Raw genomic sequence first — 19,396 nt, 5'->3', positions numbered from 1 at the left:
AAGTGTATTTCTGAATCAGTGTCAGGACCCTACATAGACTCAGCAGCCACTTTTTCCTAGTGGTAGGCCTGCTGCACAGCTAACTCTGCTGTGACCTTGGATCATACAGCTGAGTGGGACAGAATTGTAAGGCACCTCAATGGGACCCTAATCCTCTTAGCTTGGAAGCTGCATTTCAGCCCCAGCTGTTGCCCCAGCTTCTTGTTGGAGCTGCATGGACAGCATGCTTGTACCTGGCCATAAACCCACCAGTCCTGGTCCTGACCTCAGATTCACCTTGTGTCATCCCCTTGTACTGGTCTGATGATCTGGACTTGTGGTTGAACATGGTCACTGTCACCAGACCTGCTTTGCTGGTTAGGCTGCTGTGGGATGGGGCTGTGTCAGGGAGGGCACTGCCCTACCAACTTCACTGTCACTCTTGGCTGCCAGCTCAGCTGATTTTACAGAGCAACTCCCTCTTGCAGCTTCCTGACATTCAGTGGGTGGTTTAAAGTTTGTTATATTTATGGCAGATTTGTCCATCTTGTCTGTCTTAGTTTAATCAGCTTTGTATATCTGAGTGACTGCTCCATTAACAACCTCTGCTTCCAAAGACTGTGTGGTACATTGCTATATACATGTACTACAGCCTATTTGAATTAAGCCTAATGAGGCTTAATTCAAAAAGTAATGTATATATCTAAAATATGGATAATTTACAATTAACATCTTAAAAAGTATTTGGAAATAAGTAGTAACGAAAATATGTGAGGTTTAATACCTACAGTAATAGTATAATGATAAAATATAATATATATTAATATATATTATAATATACACAACAAGTGAAATGTCCAGTTTCAAATTCACCTTATGTTTTGAGAGTTCAACAGTATACCCCATTTCTTGTAGGTCCACAAGCCAAACATATACTTGTATACACAGTTTTCCTGCACAGTTTACAAACAAAAGTTTACAAGGTGTCTGGGTAGTTGTATCTCAGAAACTACTTTGCTGTGTAGAAAATAATATTTTACTGTAGTAGTTGGAAAACATAAGCATGAATTTGTTTCTATAATTTCTTGGTTAAGGACTGTATGAAGGACGGGACAACTCTGGGGCCTGTTTGAGTTACAAAAGAACCTTTATTACTTGGATTTAGGCCTGCAAATTCTTAAGAAATTCTATTTTAAAATGTTTTTTACTTATTCTGGCTAATGTTTTCCCTTATTATTTGTGTAGCCATACTTCAAGGTGTTTTGTTAAAAATTTCTTTAAAGCATAACACTTTATCTCCCTGTAAGTGCCTAAACACAGCTGAACCAGGCTACTGGATGTGCTGTTTTTCTCTGGACAGTGATCTGGGTGTTTGTAGGAGTGACTGAAGATCTGGGTGCTGGAAGCTTGATTCAGTTGCTTGAGCTTTTTATCTGCCACGCAAGGAGGCTGGAACATCTTCATGGGGCTGCCAGATATGACACAACACCTAGAGGAAGCCTGTACTTCTCCAGACTGGTGGCTGGAGGCCAGCTGGAGATTTTAAATGGAAGTAGACTTAGAGGTGAGAGCTGACACCTGGGGGTATGTTTCAGGTTCAGAGACATAATTTTAGGTGCCTACTTGTAGGTCTTTATAGATCAGATAAGCTTCCATTATCATCAAGGGCAATCAGGATCTCAATTTAATTGCAGAGAGAGGCATTTCAGATGCCCAAGGTAGTTTTCAGATTGCCCCAGATACCTCTTTTCTGGTTTTCTGGAATGGCAGCTAGAGGCTGAGTCTACACTTAAGTAGGGGTGTATCTGCCAGTTGCAGGAAAGGCCATACCCTTCTTTGTCTCAGATGGAGCTAGGTGACCATGTGCAAGAACCTGAACTGACTTCCAAGTCAGTACTGTGCTTAGAGTGAACAGATTTATTCAGTTGATGAGATGAATAAATCTCCGTAAGATGACCTCAAAACATCTTAAACTTCATAATTGAACAACAAAATTGAAAGCACAACTGTCTCTTCTATTGTAAAATTACTATTATCCCTCTTGGCTCTGTACACCTTATTTTCCACCTATACTCCTAATAAAGCATCTAAGACTATTACCTTCCCACCAGTATGTTGTACATCCCAGTTTAACCCCTCTCCCCCATAAGCATTGTACCCAGCTTTGGGTTACTTGGTTCCTTTTACCCACACTGACCCTCAGGTTTCTTTGCATCCTCTGTAGCTCTCTATGCCACGGCTTTCAGGTCTCGCTCACACGACCTTCACTTTGTGTACCAAAGCCAGGGAGTTGTTTATTTTCCTTACAAAGAGAGGGCAGAAATATCACCACTTTCTCTTCACCACCTTTTCTTCTCTGAAAAGGGGACACAATATTAGTCCTATATTTAAACATGTTCTTTTTGCATATTTTATATCGGACTGCTGAAGTACAGATGGGTTCTAAGCAGTTCACTAATGTATACTCCCTGTGTGCTTATTCTATTAATTATTGACCTTAATATTTCTTGACTCTTCTTACTGAATGGGACTTTAGAGGGTTTCCATTTTTTGGGGCATCAAAGACAATATTCAGTCAGTAACTGATGGTTTTACAGGGTGTAATGAGGCATTTGAGGAGTTTATTAAAGGTTTTAAGGAGGGAAAAGGAAAGCTCAATTTCAGAAGGAAATTGTGTGTGGTTATCCAGCAGAATTATATTCACCAATAATATTGTTGAGGTGACTTTGGAGGTGCATGTGTTAAAATTAGCAGTGAACAAGCAAAGGTTTTCCTGCAATATTGGTTTTACACTGAGAGAGATGATCATGACAAATCTAAATGTAGTTTGACATAAATAGTTTGAAGGTAGGATAGTTAGGACCCACAGAGACCTTGATTTCCCTCCTACATGTATATGAATATGTGTCATGTATGTGAGCTACCCATCAATACATTTAACTTTGAAAATTTTACCTAGTGAAAAATCAGAGCATCTACAGCTGCTGTAAAAGTCAGGAGTTATGAAGGGTTAAGCCTTACTGTGTGGGGTTTTTTCTTATCCAGAGACTGAAGCTAAAGCAAGGAGGGAAGCTAATAAAATGTGAGATTTAGAATTTAGCACTGTTGCCTATCAGGATCTCTGGTTTTGGCATTAAATTCAATCTTTTTTTCAGTGCTGACAGGCAAAACAAGTTCTGATGCTCTCTTAAAAGCTGAGTAAGAAATCATGTGACTTTTTCTTTCATAAAAATAGCTTTTATTGCAAAATCAGTTTTTTCCTTTGTCTGCTGTTTATACTGTTTAAACAAAGTTTATTAAGTGTTATAAAATAAGGTACTCAAATGTCATCTTCCATTCTGACTGACAAGCATCCTTCATTGCATAGTCATGGATCTTAACCTAAGCCGTCTGAGAGACTGGCAATCTAAACCCTGATCCAGTCTGGAAGGGTGGAGAAACTGCTCTGGTTTTGGATTTGCCTACTAAATTTACAAGGTTTTTGCTGAACTGCAGTACTTGTTCTTTGACCTTTATAAAATGCCTTATTTGCTTGTGAACTTATTTTAAACCATTAAAGTAGTCTAAATTCCTATGCAGATTTTTTTCTTGCTATTGTTTTCAATCATATAGAGAAGTCTAGTATATGCTATTCTTCCTAGACAGGGGAGCAGGGCTCCACTGTGAATTTGCTCCTTTTGGGCTCTGCAGAACTGAAGTCAGTTGCCAATGTGACCAAAAGCTTCTACTGTAATCTAAATGAGTGATTTATCACTAGACCACAAAGAGCAGAGAAGGTAATTCTGTTGGGCTGAGGTGACCAAGATCCAGATGCTTAGTTATATGTCTGAGCTGCCACTTTGGAAAGTTCCACTCTAAGCAGAAAGATACCTAAACTGTCCAAGAGGAAACAATATCTTACAAAAGGACAACTTCCATATGAACAATGAGAACTGAGGCATGCTCTTGAATTGAAGTGTCCCTGATTTCAATTAAAAGCTCTGGCTGCTAATTCTGTGGTCCTTTTCGTACTCTTCAGCTCAACAAGTATGGCACTTCTATCCAAACAGACACTTTCAACAGTGAGGCTGATGGACACCTGTCCTATACTGCCCTCTGATCTGGAGGTTATAAAAGGCAATACATGAATGCACATTTCCCCTATGGGTAAAATCCACACAGATGAAAGGAGAAGGGTGACACAGCCACTGTCTCTCTTGTTTTATGAGGATTCTCTCTACAAGGACACCTCAGGGGATGCTTACTGTATTGAGCTTGGGAAGTCACATCAAAGAGGAAAGTCTATACTTTGAATCTTGATAGGTCTAGGACAGATGTTCTGTGAAGTCAAGTTTAAGATTGTTTTAGACTTGTCCATAAAAATAAAGAAAATACCAAGAAAAGGTTTTTGGGGATAATTTTTCTCCCTTTTAAATTTTCCAGCCAATTATCTTGCTGTTTCCCTCCACAATTATTTCTACAGCAGCCAATAGATTATCAGCCAAGACTTTTTCTCAAGGTGAAAAAAATGTACCAGTACCTCCTGCCACAGAAAAGGCAGAGATGTTTCATGCAATTTGACTCAATTTTGATCAATATGAGATAAAGAGTCTTCCAGAGACCTGGCAATAATGGGTTCCTTGCTAAGCATCAGGTGCTGTGACTGTCCTAGTTCACCTCCACAAATTCAACTCTAGGACAGACAAACATATCTAGGGACCTAGGCATAATAAGTACAGGGGAACAGAATGCACCGATGTAAATGTCTAAAGCAAAAGTTTCTTGTTATTCTACTTAACGTAAGAGACAGGCTGTAGCAATCAGGACTAATTGAAGAGTGAGGATAGCCTTTCAAGGATATGTATTTTGAAAGTACTAAGGCAGCACAGCCTGAAGTCAAACATAGGGTCAATTTAGGAAAATGTGTGTTGTCAAAACAAAAATGTCACTTGATATTTCTATATTTTCTATGGAAGAAACAGGAAACACGTAAACTTTTTGTTTAAGTTCCAGGAATTCTGTGGTTAATTCAAATTTGTTAGTGGCTCTGGGAATTTTCTTCAGCGTGCAAAAGACTACAGGGTTTCCAGGAGACAGGAAAACCCAATGTAGTCTCCCAGGGCAGAGTTGAAAATATAAAACTTGGGTACCATAGCTTATGATAGATGCACAAAAAAGGCCTTGTGCCCAGGCTTCTCCCTCAGTGCAAGGCTGAAGTTCTCATTAGTGCGAGAAATTTTAGGGTCTGAGAACAACAATATAGATTTTAGGAATCTATATCTATTTTATATCTATTTACACAATAGAACTATCTTGAATTCACAGAATGGGGAAGACCCAAGTCCTTATTATTCTACCAAGCAGTGCTTATTTGGTGATAAGAAACTAGGAGGGTTTTATTGATTATTCATAGTTTTGGTTTTGATTCATATAAATTGAGATTACATAATGCAAGCCTACTTCTCCTGAACTTACAGTTACACAACAGAGTAAAGTAACATATTAGTGAATATGATTGCCATGTTATCTTTGCAGACACCTCCTCCTGGATCAGCTGGTGTTTTTCTTCCCTACTTTCTGTTCTAAGCTTCTGTGTGGTTGCTTTATAGTGTTAAATAGTAATTTTCTGACAGCTCTGAGCTTTAGAATCCACACTGAAGGAGGCAATTCCTCTCCGAGATGCAGGTTCAAGACTGAAAGGAGAGGCAGAGCTCTTATTTATGGGCATGAAGTGTGTGGCCTAAATCTTTTGTATGTCCTCTGGTAGGAAACCAAATCAGAGAGCTCATCACTTTGTCTACTTTGCCAGAAGATAAAAGGATATGTAGGCTAGTTTGCTTCTGTAATTTTTCTGGTGAGAATGAATTTGCATCTGCAAATTGAACAAAAAGGCTGCTGCCGATTCACAGCTACTAGAGCAGGATAGTATTCTTGCAAGCATAGAAGATTCTTCTAGAATCTGTCTTTATATTGTCTTCCCCATAAGGTGTTTGCATCTCTTTTCAGTCCTTGAGTCTTATAAATCATTCTGTATAGTTGCAACATCAACATCAATCTTGGCTTCTCTTTGACTCCATTCTGAAAGGATCAGTATGAATGAGAAGAGCATCCTCTTAGCTCTCTAAATGAGTGTGTACGTCTCAGTTACTAAAACAATACTGTCCCCATGGGGAAATGACAAAGTCACTCTAAGATATGAGCCAGTGAAGAGTCTCACTTGTGTTTTATGCTGCACTATTTGCTTTGAATAAAATATTATGTAACTGCTTTCTTAAAATCTTTCCAAGAAGATATACATTTACTTGGAATAGCAAGAAACTAAATTGAGTCACAAACTATACATTCCATCCCCTGCAAAAGATACTGAATTGTCTTTTCTGTTCAAATGACATGATGAAGAATTAAAAGTCTGTTTTAATTCCTTAGCAATGAGTTTGAAAGAGAAATGGAAACATTTTGCTTTTGATATTAATACTTTCTGTGTTTCAATGTCTGTTGAAATTAAAATTCCCCTTGCTAGAGCTCAAGCTAAGAAGTGATTCTAAAGTTTTCAAATACAAACTTTATAATCAGAAGTCTGGCAGAAGGATCTGAGTTTTTTCTTCTGAGGGATGCATGATTTATAGTGCACAATCTGGCTCACAGCGGGAACAATGGGATCACTGCCATTTTCTCTAAAGCTGCAATTCTCTTCCTATTCATGTTGTAGTTCAGCTGAGGAATATTTAGACTAGAGTGGTAAATGTTTGGGTATTAAGACCTTCTTAGGAAAAAAATGCATAAGAGACATTTAGAGAACATTTAGAGAACTAACATTTAAAGAAATTATTTACATAACAATAGACCAAGAGGTCCTTGCCGAAATATAGACTAATTGTGCCAGACATGTGCATACAATAAAAGAGTTTGTAATCTGGAGGAGAGGTGTAAAGAGTTTTCAAGCTGTATCCAAGACACAGCATGTAGGGAAAGGTTAACATGCTCTTAATAAACCCATAACTTCCTTCAGAGCTTAATCTATTAAATGCTCTCAGAATAGTACACAATCTGACACTTCACAATTCTATTTAGAGATATCCATGCATTTCAGAAAGTTATACATAATTTTCTAGAGAGCTTGTAAGCATTTCCTCATTTTATAAACACAAAGAAATACAATGATTTTTACAAAAGGCTTGTGAGAGAACTTAATGCATTAATACCTTGAAATGCAAAATGATCACTTTTTGTGGATGCTTAGGTTTACAATCTTAACACAAAATTTTACAGAACATACTTTTTAAAGTTAGATGTAGAAGACATTGAGAGTTATTAAGAGAATATCCAAGCGTTCAAGGAATGAACAAGGGATTTCAGGAAGCAATTTTTCATACTGATGTATCTTTTTATTTGTCATCAGACAATTAGATCTCTGATGTCAAATATCCTGAGAACTGTAATTCTAGCAAATCATCAGGCTCTAAGATGCTATTTGCTGTTGCCATTATTGAAACTTGGTAGGTTAAATCCCATGACTGGAGTGTGGCTGTTGATGGCTGCAGGCTGTCTAGGACAGACAGGCAAGGAAATAGGATGAAAGAGATTGTCTTCTACACCAAGAGGGGTGTGTGTGATAGAGCAGGAAGAGATCTCTCCAAAGAATAACCATGAACAGATTGAAAGCTTATCGGTAAGAATCAAGATACTGAGACAACAGAGGGAACCTTATGGCTGGTCTCTCCTACAGCTTGCCTCATCAAGGAAAGCCCATTGGTGAAGCCTTCTTGTTCCAGCTACAGGAGGTATCACACAGGCTCTTGTCTCACTGCAGGACAGTAATACAGAGAGCAGGATCAAGTACACCCCCAGCAAGTTTGCAGATGATACCAAACTGAGTGGCATTGTTGACATGCCTAAGGGATGGGACTCTGTCCAGAGAGACTCTGACAAGCTCAAGAAGTGGGCCCATATGATCCTCACAAAGATCAATAAAGCCACATGCAGTGGCCCAGCAATGTGCATTTGCAGCCAAAAAAGCCAGTCATATTCTGGGCTGCATCCAAAGCAGTGTGGCCAGCAGGGTGAGGGAAGTGATTCTGCCTGTCTGCTCTGCTCTTGTGAAAGTCCTCCTGCAGTGCTGCTTCCAGCTTAGTGGTCCTCAGCACAGGAAAGGTGTGGACCTGTTGGAGTAGGTCACAAAAAAAAAAAAAAGGTCACAAAACCAGTCAGAGAAACACATAGCCACTCGCTCATCCCATACTGGTGGGACTGGGAGAGAATCAGAAGAATGAAAATGCAAAGGATTCACAGAAGAATTCTGTGACCACAGCATGGTGACAGAAAACTCATGGGTTGAGACAAAGGCAGTTTAATATGAAAAGCAAAAGCCACACATACAAACAAAGCAAAACAAGGCATTAATTCACTGTTTGCCGTGGACAGGAAGGTCCAGAAAAGCAGTGCCCCACTGTGTGTAACAGTTACTTGTGAAGACAAACCTCACTCTGACATTCCACCCCTTCTTTCTTTCTCCCCCCACTTTACATACTGAGCATGATGCCATTTGGTCTGGAATATCCCTTGGGGCAGTTGGAATCAGCTGTTCTCATTGTGTCCTCTCAATCTCTTGTGCACCCTGAGCATCCTCATTGGTGGAATGGGGTGAGGAGCAGGAAAGGCCTTGACTCCATAAGCCCTTCTCAGCTATGATGAAAACATCTCTGTATTTTCAACAGACTTTTCAGCATAAATCCAAAGCACAGCCCCATTCAAACCACTACCAAAAAAAATCACTCTATCTCAGCCAAAACCAGTACAATGACCTTTAGAGGTCATGTGCAACCCAAACTATTCTATGAATCTGTAAAAGAAATCTGATTACATTGGAGCAGTGAAGGTCATCATATATATGTAAGGTGGTCCCTGTATAGAAAAACTTCAAACTCATTGGCATCAAGTTCCCTACGGTAATTGAAAACATAGTCAGAATTAGTTTATTCCCATTCATTATTTGGTTAGCAACCAAATAAAAAGGCTGGCAAGCTACAATTCTTCCTCTCTAGGCAAAAATAAAGTGAATGCCCTTCATGTTTATTTTTAGTGTCTTCCTTTATTCCAGACATTTATTTTAGCAAAATCAACATGTTGACTATGTCCTAGTGAAGCCTTGATAGTAAATGTGAACACTCTCTGCAACATTATCAGAACAGACAGATTTCTCAGACTCTCATCCTGTCATTGGACAAAAGCCCTCAGCTAGACAATACAACTGCTTGATTTGTGGGAAAGGCAATGTTAAGATCTGTAAATTGGCATTAAATGGAATCAGAATTGTTTGCTCCTTTTCATCTCATTGAACATACAGACTGTTTGGCTGTGTTTATACTGCTGAGTTGATTCAAGCCTTGAAGCTGAATAGCACTGACTGGCTTGTGTCCACACTCCAGAGGGTCAGCTCCCTATAAACTGGCTTCTCTCAGTGACAGCTGAAGGGCTCCAAAACAGAGTCAAGGAGAGCAGTAAGAATTAAGCCATGTAGCAGTAAGTGTGAATGCCTGAGGTCATTACCTGGTCCCCTTTGGTTTTGCAGTATAGATATTCCCTACAGAAAAAATATCCAGTTGCTGTGAAAACATATAAGCAAGAGGCTGGAGCACCAGTGATAATGTGTTCATCTGACCAACTCTTTATCCTGCACAGGACCATTCCCAGGAATCACACCATGTGCCTGAGAGCAGTGTCCAAATGCTTCTTGAGCTCTATCAGGCTTGGTGCTGTGACCACTTTCCTGGCAAGCTGACCACTTTCCTCTTCCAGTGAGTCTATAGGAGTACATGTTACAGCCTAGAAAGAAGGCTCTTCCTGGAGACTTTCAGGGATATTCATGTCTGGACAAGCAAAGCAGAGACCTGCTTCTCAAGACCATGGTCACAGCAATCAGGAATCACAAAGAATTCTGTTGAAAGCAGGGCTTACAAGGATCCCATATACGCTAGGCAGTTGTGCCTGCCTGCACCCAAGGGTTGGTTACCCCTCCTGCATGTATGTACACACACAGCTGGGACACAAAATTCATATGCATGTACATGGACATACAGATAGATCTGTGAAACAAAAGTAGCACTAGTCATGTTTGTATAAACCCAGATTGTGCTATGACACTCAGTGTAATATTAAAATGCTGCTAAGAAATCTTCCCAACAATGGAGACATTGATTTGCTGTGGTCCTTTTAAGATGTTGCCCTGGGCTGCTATTGGGAAGCTGTTTGCAGGCTGCCAGATATGTCTTTTTGTTGTGTAACACCAAGGGTGGCTTAGGATGTGAGGCTGTCTGAAATACTGGTTAGTCTGGGAGAAGCCAAACCCAACGTGAGTCACACTCACACTGTATCTTTGTGCGGTGTGGGGGTGGGACACTGGCACACACTATCTCCTCCTCTCTGCCTAGTTCTTCCCAGCCCATAAACAACTAACCTTTCTCCAGATTGAAGCTTGGAGGTGAACTAACACTCGAGTAGCATGAACAATCAGGAGATAACAGGCGCAAAAATCCAGCAGATACCAGCAAGATAGTATAGACATACTTTGTGTTTACTAAATTTGAAATAACATTTTTCCTTTGTGTGTTATCTTCCATCTAGAGTAACTCAAACTTTTGCAGTGAAGTTGGTTAGTTGGCAAAATAATTTAGGTAATATTGAAAACTCTGCCTTGAAAGCTTGAGTTTAGAGACTAGAAAGGTGTAATATTAAAACTCTATTAATAGTAAATATTGAACATGCCACTGCAATATATTGATTTCCCTTGATATATTCCCTTGAAAATACAGTCCCTTACTGATGGCCAGATTATCTTTGTGGAGGTTATATCCTAGGCACATAGATTTATCTGGCTAACTGATGGAAACTGTAATCCATATTCACTGGGCAGAATGTCTGAGCCTGTGTATTTTATTAGACTCTAAAACTACCTCTTATAGCTTCACTGGAAACATGTGGGATTAAAGGGAATGTGTTTAGACAGTGACCTACTGATGTAGGTACCCTTCAACTGGTGGCACAGTCTGGGACTCTTCCCCAGTGCAACATTAAAGCCACCTGCTTTAGGTGAGAGTTTAGTGTTGTGGTTGCAAGCTGTAGTGTGTCACTTGTTTTTGGGGCCAGAGAGTTGTCTCTGATACATTTTATTTATTGGCAAATACATCAAAACTGATCCATCCAGGGCCAGCTTAATTCTGAACACCCAGTGTCCCAGTTGCATTGGACACATCAGGAATTAGGATGCAGATATCTCAAATTTTCTCATTTTAGGTTTGACAATTTACTTTTGGAATTCCAACACTTAAGTTACTTGGATGAAGGAGAATTGGCTACAAGTGAACAAAGTTTTGTCTATAGGAAGGTGTTCATATTGGCCCAAGATATGCCACAGGTGCATATGCACTGGTGATCATCATGTTTGCATGTTATATGTCCTTTTATAGCCAAATTTGGTCATCTCAGCTTGATATCTAGTTTTCTCAAAAACAGCACAATATGCCAAGAGAGAAACTGAAGAAGTCAGTAGACCACTTCCAAGTCTGCCTCCAATAGCATGGATGTCACCTAACTTCTACACAGTGCTTATGGCTGAGCTCATCTGTAAACTCTCTTTCAAGTCATTTATGACAAATAAATATTTTTAGGGAATGATTCATCTGACCTATTTCAGAAATACAGGAACAGGTGGATCTATACCTTAAAATGTCTTGTTTCTCTCCAGTTGTTATAAAGGAAGCACTTGGCAATATTCTCATACGTAATTTCTTCACAGTTACAGGAGATATACATAGCTTCTAATTCCTCAGTCTACAATGGTGCCATAAAATTATTTGTTAGATTTTCTTCACCCTTTCTGAATAAATCCATACACAGCAGAAGTAGGCATCTAGATGTATCGAGGCATAGCTTTTGCTCATGTGCAGTCCCATCATGGTGGTCAGGCAGTGAAGTGAGCACAGACCTCAGGGGGGTGTAGGTGACACATGGTGGCCCAGGGAAGGGGGACATTTTGGGGGCCCTCCTCAGCACACAGCAAACACAGTGGCCATGGACCTGGTGAGACCTGGGCTCTGCTACAGCTGCAGATTTACAGTGTGGTAAATCTCCAGCTTCTCAGCTGCCAAAGGAAACATGAGTGGCCACAGGAGTCGCGTTCTTTATAGGAAATGAATAAGCACAAAAGGGCCATCTGATACCCCACAGGCTAATGTGTGAGCACTGTCTTATTAAGGACAAAAGAGATCTGAGGGATTGGCAGATAGGTCAAATTTAATAGTCTGGCTTTTTTATGTCAATAACTCCGTCTTCTCTAACCCTTCATATTTTTTGTTCTCCAGAAGAAACAAACAAACAAACAAAAGTAACTTTTAGACTAATTCGATTTAATATATCATGCATTTTATAGTACCAGAAGGATTTTAAAATGCTGTATTAATTATGGGCCAGATGTTGTATGCAGGCTAAATTGATAGTACTGTTCAGGGCTGCCACAAAGCTGTGTGTTTGTTGTCAGCTCTCAGGAGAAGGGTAATGTAGCTGACAGCTATGTATCACTGAACAAGAATTTTGACTGAGAAAATCTGTATGATTTTGAGAGTTATATTGTCTTTTCAAGTGTTTTCTGCAAAATTTCTAGAAAGGATTTATACTCTGGTATTCAGAAACTGAACAAAAGCATTGTCATTGGATTAATGGATTCACCTCAATTTGCTGTGATGTGCTCTGTGCATTTATTGCTTTTTTTGGGTGCCATTTAAATACTTTTGTGCTTGGCTAATAAATCATACCTGAGATTTTAAAATCTTTCCAAAAAATGTGGACACATAATTTCCATTAAAATGAGTGGGAACTTTGGACTATGTCCCTAACTTGGATTATTATAATGTTGTACAAATAATTATTCATCTCAATATATTGAATACTTTATTTCACCTTCTCTCCATTCAAAATTAAGAAGAAAAATAGAATAAAATAAGTACTTTTGATAAGGATTTAATTGCAACCTATTTGTTTTGAATTTGGACTTTTATCAATAGCACAAAATCCAAATTAAAGTATTTTGCAGAGAATAGTTCCACTTTTCAGAATCATCTTGCTTCTACATTCAAAAGAAAAGTAGTCTCCTCACATGTTTTCTATATTCCTAGCTCCGTGTTACAAAACTCAAGCTTTTCCTTAGCTTCCCATTTTGCAGAAGTCCCCATATAAGTGTGCAATGCTATTTTTAGCAACATATAATAATAAATATATACAATTCAGTATATATACACTATAATACTTATTACATCTCTTAACATAATAATATAAGAATATTGAAAAGTATTTTTTATTATGCTCTCCTCCATTTGGTACACATCCCCAGTGTTTAAAAAACCCATTGAGTAATAGATTCGGAGCTATCAGCGTGCTGAATTAGTAGGGACATCTGACTTGCCAAATGGGATCTGATCTATTTTATCTGACTGTTTTAGAGTATAATCATACTAACACAAGTTTGATATAGTGTCTCATGATAATCTCCTTCATCGAAACTGTAAATCAAGAGATTTTGTCTTGTATATAGTTTAATTTACCAATCTTTGGTATGACCAATAGGAAACTTGAAATATGTTTTGGTGGAGCTGCCTGTTTGTGCAAATCCTACTAGCCAACAAAGGCTCCTTGAAAAGATAGATGAAAGAATTCTAGTATTTACCTCTCTTGGAAAAACTGAGTCCAGATGACAGGACCTCAGAAAACAGAGCCATTAGATGTTCTGCAGGAAGATGGCACTGACTTTCTTCATGCTGTGCTGCTGTTGGGTTGAAAGGACGTTTTTCTTTTCTGTGGGGTCTCTGTTCCTCCATTAATGGCAGAGTCGGAACAACTTAGAACTGGTCTCAACATTTGTTTATATTGGATGAGGAATGGAAATGAGCCACTCCCAAAACAATTTCAGCACAACTTTCTGTACGATATTCAGGCAAAGCCTATCCTGATGGTGTTTTAATTTGGGTTGTTATAATGCAAAACTATGGAGACTTACAAGCTGTCTGGAGAGGAACTTTTCACAAGGATATGCAGCCATAGGCAGCCATAAAAAAATAAATAAATGACCTTAAACTGAAGGAGTGCAATGCTTAGATTAAATATTAGGAAAAATATTGTCCACTGTAACAGTCATGAGGAACTTGCACAGGTTGTCTAGAGTGGTTGTGGATTCCCCATCCCTGGAAGAGTCAAATGCCACTTGGGATAGGGCTCTGAGTAACCTGGTCTAATGGAAGGTTTCTTGCCCATGTCAGGAGGTTTGGAGCTAGGTGGTCTTTAAGGCTCCTTCCAGTCCAAACTATTCCATGATTCTTTGATTCTCTGATATTTGTACAGAATCTCTCAAACGACATGTACCCCACAGCATTCTTAGGTGAAAGAAGAGATGAGAGTGAGTCTGCTACAAGTGCTGATGAAAAGTAAAACAAAACTAGAGGCAATATGCTCTCTCCAACTCATATGCACAAAGGACAGTTGTGTTGCACCTATACAGTCAATAAAGTAATACATTTGGACCACAGCTGCACTGGAGACAGTTCAGGAGATCTTGCTATTCAAATTACCATTTGCTATTCAAATTTGGCAAGCTTCACACCTTGCTGCAGGGTCTCCTGGGAGTGGTAATGCCATAGTTAGCTGAGTTTGAAACTTCTTTCCCTTTCCTCTTCTCCTTTGCAGCCTGCCAAAGCTTGGATCCAGAAACTTCTGGTCCTGCAACCATTTTCCTTAGGTATTGATATGATAGTGGATTTAATGACACAAACAGAGAAAAAAATAGGCCTAAACTGAGAAGAAAACAGGAATATTTTAGTATTTTAGATGCAATCATAAATCCCAGAGGTATTAATCTATGTAGCTAACATTTATGTATCTGTGTAGAAACTGTGCAGTGCCTGGAGCATTTCCTTGTTGGAAATGGTCCCGTATAATGTTTATTGTTATACTGCCATTTCCGCTCCTTTCCTGTCATGCACTCGTGGCCAGAAGAGCATAAAACATCTACCAGATCCCTGAAAACAGGAAAGGTGAGTACTGAGAGCATACAGGGGGGTCTCTCTTTTGCAAGTACCTATTTTCTAACCAATTATTTCTTCTTTGAATGTCCCCTATGTAACAGCCCTTGAGGATAGCCTGGAAAATACTTGTTTTACTTCCAATGCTGTACTCATGAGTCAGAGCCCTGAGGTGTCTCAGGTCCCTGCCCTGGGTGTTTGTTAACATGTTTTGGGGCTGTGAAGTACAGCTGAGCCATGGGGATGCAAATCTCCAGAGAAGGGGAGGATGGAGATTGGATCTGTGACCCCTTAAGTTACTCAGTGGTTTGACTCAGGAATCTTAAGGGTTTTTTTTAACCTAAATAACCCTGTGATTTTAACATGAGCTATCAGAGCTTGTGAGCAAGGGACCTAATAAGGTTCAATGGCACTGAGATTAGACCATGTGTTTGGACCATTGTAAAAGCAGGAGACAGACTCAGGACACAGATATTAATTTATAGTAGAATGTAACCTCAACAGAGTTGGAGAAGTATTTTATATTCCTCTTCTCTGTCCTAATTCATTGAGATAATGAGGCAGCACAACTGCTATGACTATTGGTTATCTATCTATCTTAGAAGCCAGGTGACTATTGACATTAGTGACTAGAAGCCAGGGCTAATGATTTAGTTCTCCAAAGAGTATTAGCCTCTGGAAGATTCAGAATGACATGCATGTACCTTAAGAGAATACATAAGGTAAGGACAGAGGTCCAGTACCTAATCCATATCCAAATTTTGGTACTCACCCATGAACATGAATGCTACTATCTTGAATTAACAGACTACCTGGGCATCAGTCATTGGTTCAAGGCATTTGAGACTCCAAATCTACTTGTCCCTCAGTGCTCTGAAAAATAAGGTACCCATAGAGTACATGTAACAAATGCAGCTAATGTGGAACACACATTACCAAGGTAAGGGGTGGAGGAACTGGCCCTGGTAGCCTATTGTGTAGGGGTCTAATCTTCAGGCAGTGAGTTTGCCTTAATAGTTTGCTCTTTCCAGTAGGACCCTTTCTATCAAGTTTACCTTTTTTCAAAATCAAAGCATGGGGATCTAATAATGCGTGTCTTTTCATATCGACTGAGTGTGTGAATACAAAATATGATTTAAGAAGACTCACTGTGGAGCTTATTTACAAAGCTGGGGACAGAAGCTTTCTCCTGCTTGACCTCAGCCTTGCTTTTCTTACTCTGGTGTTAGGTCCCCAGAAACATGGAAAGGGCATTTTTCAGAGGGGAGGCTGCGTGATCCTGCTGTAAGTACTGCATTGGGTGTGAATGGCAATGAGACTAACAAGGTAAACACAGAAGGCAATTGCAATTTTTTTTTTTTTATTGTGAAGATTTAACATAGGATTCATTGCTTTAAGCACTGCCTTGTTGTCAGATCATTGCCCTTTGACAGGGCTTTAATAACTGGAATAAAACAAACTGTCGGGATTGTCTCTCCAGCTCTTCATAATAAAGCAAGCATAAATGCTAGAAATCAATTGTACTTGGATAGGAAATTTGTAAAGGAGAACTTTCTTTCTAGAAAGTAAGATTTATGGGAAGGGTGGCTTTTGTGGAAGATAAAGAATAGTTAAAACCTTTGGAGGAAAAAAAAAGGAAAAGTTCACCTTTTTCTATCACTTAACACCAAGCATTCAGCCAAAGGAAAAAAGGTATGGATTAAGCAGAAGACTGCCAAAATTAGTTAAAGCTTATCGTTCACATATTGCCTAGAAAATGTCATTCATTCTTATCCTAATTACTTCAAATTTGGCCTGTCTGGCATTCAGTGACAAGTCATTAGCAAGACAGACAAGCTGCTATTGCAGTAGAGTCTGAACTCTTCTGGAAAAACATGCAAAACATTGAAAGGCACAGAAAAAAGTGAGCAACATGTTCCTATTTCCCCAGACTTACCAGAGAGCAAAGGTACAGGATAGGAAGCAAAGATCACCTGAATCCATTTCAAATGTGTTGGAAAAATTAAGGTGAGAAATTCTGTGCAACTTTCCTGTAACACTGAGGGCAGGAGTTGATGAGGGGATGTTGTATAACTTATTTTAAATTCTACTGGCAGTTCAGGCAGAGGACATCAAATGGAAGGTCTAGCTACAGTTCCATCACAGGATTTAAAGATGACTGTTGCTGTTTATCCAACATGCAAAGACTCAGCTCTTGTGCCTTTACTGGGTCCTATTGTCACAGCACAAACTGAACATACATATCAAAGGTGTGCTGTCAATCTGTATAACGTCCACTGTCCTCTGTGCCCCTGTACTGCAGAGTGTCTCTTTATGTGCAGTCTGGCCAATCCATGTTCTTTACAACAGAAGATACTATTTAGAAGCAGTTTTCTGTGATGTGGAGCTGGCTACCATCTGAAGGTTTGCCTGACATGCTTCTGCTGCCCTGTCTCCTCACCTACTCTCAAGTGCTTAATATGTGGAATTGGCCATCAAATTTGGGGTTGAGGGACCTCTCATCTGACATGTGCATCAGCTGTCTGGGAGAACAAGCTCATGAGAGTATTACTATAGCACTTGATATTTGACAGGACCTTGAATAACAGGCTAATAGTGCTGTGTGCTTATTTATACCAGCAACAGCACAGTAGTCAGTGCAGGTGAAATCCGGTAGTCACATGCCATGATAATGATTAGCTGTTCATGTTTCACGTGAGTATGAGAAAGTGGTGATGACAGCTGTGTGGCACTTTGAAGCCAGATGCCTCCTGTATTTCAGCTACAGTGCCCTTTAATCTCCTAAGAGCCATGCTGGATTTTGCTGTACTCTGCATGACTTCATGTCTTGCTGTGACACTCCGAGACAGCGTCCTGCTGAGGTTCTCTGAGCAGAATTGGTCTGCAGGCTTCAGAGCTGCATTGTGAACACATACAGACAGGTCAGTCTATTTTCTAGCACGGTGAGTGTGGAAAAGAACCTCCATTTTCTTTCTACTGCTGATCAGGCCAAATTGCCTGGCAGCATTACTGATGTATTAATTAATGTGCTGTACATCTTCTGGATGCACAATGACTGCTTGGCTGTCACTGATAAAGAGCAGGCTCACTGATAAAGAGCACACAGGGTCTGGGGCAGCAGGAGGGAAAGTAGCTCTCAAGGTATTGTTATTTCACCTTCTTTGGTTCTTCTGTACTGGAAGAATGTTGTAATGTTGTTTTGTTGATTATGGATGATTTGCAAATATTAAGCTATTTTAGAGTGACTCAACCATGAACAAACATAAATATGTGAAAAGGCATTTTAAGCCATGTCTCCAGAAATCTTTACATGTAATAAGCTTGAGTATGATGTTTCAAGTAATCATTCTGAGATTTATTAAGGCCAGAAACATAAGCCTTAGCTAATGCAGATTTAGACCACTCTGTATGTGACTAGCTATTTTCCTGAGAACTTTCTGACCTAAGTGTGTGACAGAAGCTTTCTTTTTTAAATAACCTTATGAATGTTTGCTGGCATGGCAAAGCAAAAGAACAAGATACAATAGCCTCTTGGTATAAATCTCTGTTAATGAGATCAGGACTAGAAACCTCATTGTTCAACTCACATTCTGTCTGAACACAATCTGCTTCTCAAATTATAAATCAGGGGCAAGACACTGTACCATTGTGTAACCCTACACTCTGGCTCTGGAATGTTTCCTAGTCATAAGAGGATTGTCATCATTTCATTTACGAGAGAACTATCAAGCAGGCCTGGGCCATATTTAGTCTACAACCCCCCCCACCCCTTGAAAGAAGACAAATACCCCTGCCTGCAGCAGGGTATTTTTGCAGCAACAGCACAGAAACATGCATTATAGTGTGCCACATCCTGGAATCTAAAAACAAAAGAAAAAAGCACTGTCAGAAGCAGTGCTCATTACCAAGAAAACTAATTTGTTTATGCATACCCTATATATCTGTATGTCTCTATAAAACAAACACACATATGTGTAATAAGATCATTGAGTTGGAAGGTTTAGTTCTGTCTGCAAAGGCACAAAGCCTCTGCCATCCCAGGAGACCTTACAGCAAATTCTGCTTCAGAAAGAAAGAACGATCCCCTCTGACAATCTCAGACAGACTGAGAGAAGGACTTAGTCACAGGGTGTGGATGGTACAGTCATTTGAAGAGCTCTGAAGGACATAATTGCTTCACATTTTCATCCAGCTTTCTAACAATCCAAGAAAATGGGGAAAGACTTAATAATTTTTTACTGGCTTAGAAGCTGTCTAGGAAATCCCAAGCTTACTCCTTAGCTCCATCAAATGTAGGTTGTTAAACAATTAACCTAAATGCACAAGTTGCCAGTCAAGTCACCTGTTGTCTTTGGTAGGACTCACTCTACAGGAAG

This window comes from Lonchura striata, chromosome 2 (genome assembly GCF_046129695.1).
Source record: "Lonchura striata isolate bLonStr1 chromosome 2, bLonStr1.mat, whole genome shotgun sequence".
NCBI lineage: Eukaryota > Metazoa > Chordata > Aves > Passeriformes > Estrildidae > Lonchura > Lonchura striata.
Note: the sequence above shows the minus strand (reverse complement) of the source record.